Genomic DNA, 478 nt, shown 5'->3' with positions numbered 1-478 from the left:
TGTTTATGGTTTCCTTTGCTGTGCAAAAACTTTTAAGTTTCATTAGGTCCCATTTGTTTATTTTTGTTTTTCTTTCCATTTCTCGAGGAGGTGGGTCAAAAAGGATCTTGCTGTGACTTATGTCGTGGAGTGTTCTGCCTATGTTTTCCTCTACAAGTTTTATAGTGTCTGGCCTTACATTTAGGTCTTTAATCCATTTTGAGTTTATTTTTGTGTATGGTTTAAGGAAGTGTTCTAATTTCATTCTTTTACATGTAGCTGTCCAGTTTTCCCAACACCACTTATTGAAGAGGCTGTCTGTTCTCCACTGTATATTCTTGCCACCTTTATCAAAGATAAGGTGACCATATGTGCGTGGGTTTATCTCTGGGCTTTCTATCCTGTTCCGTTGATCTATACTTCTGTTTTTGTGCCAGTACCAAACTGTCTTGATTACTGTAGCTTTGTAGTATAGTCTGAAGTCAGGGGGGCTGGTTCC

This window comes from Physeter macrocephalus, chromosome 4 (genome assembly GCF_002837175.3).
Source record: "Physeter macrocephalus isolate SW-GA chromosome 4, ASM283717v5, whole genome shotgun sequence".
NCBI lineage: Eukaryota > Metazoa > Chordata > Mammalia > Artiodactyla > Physeteridae > Physeter > Physeter macrocephalus.
Note: the sequence above shows the minus strand (reverse complement) of the source record.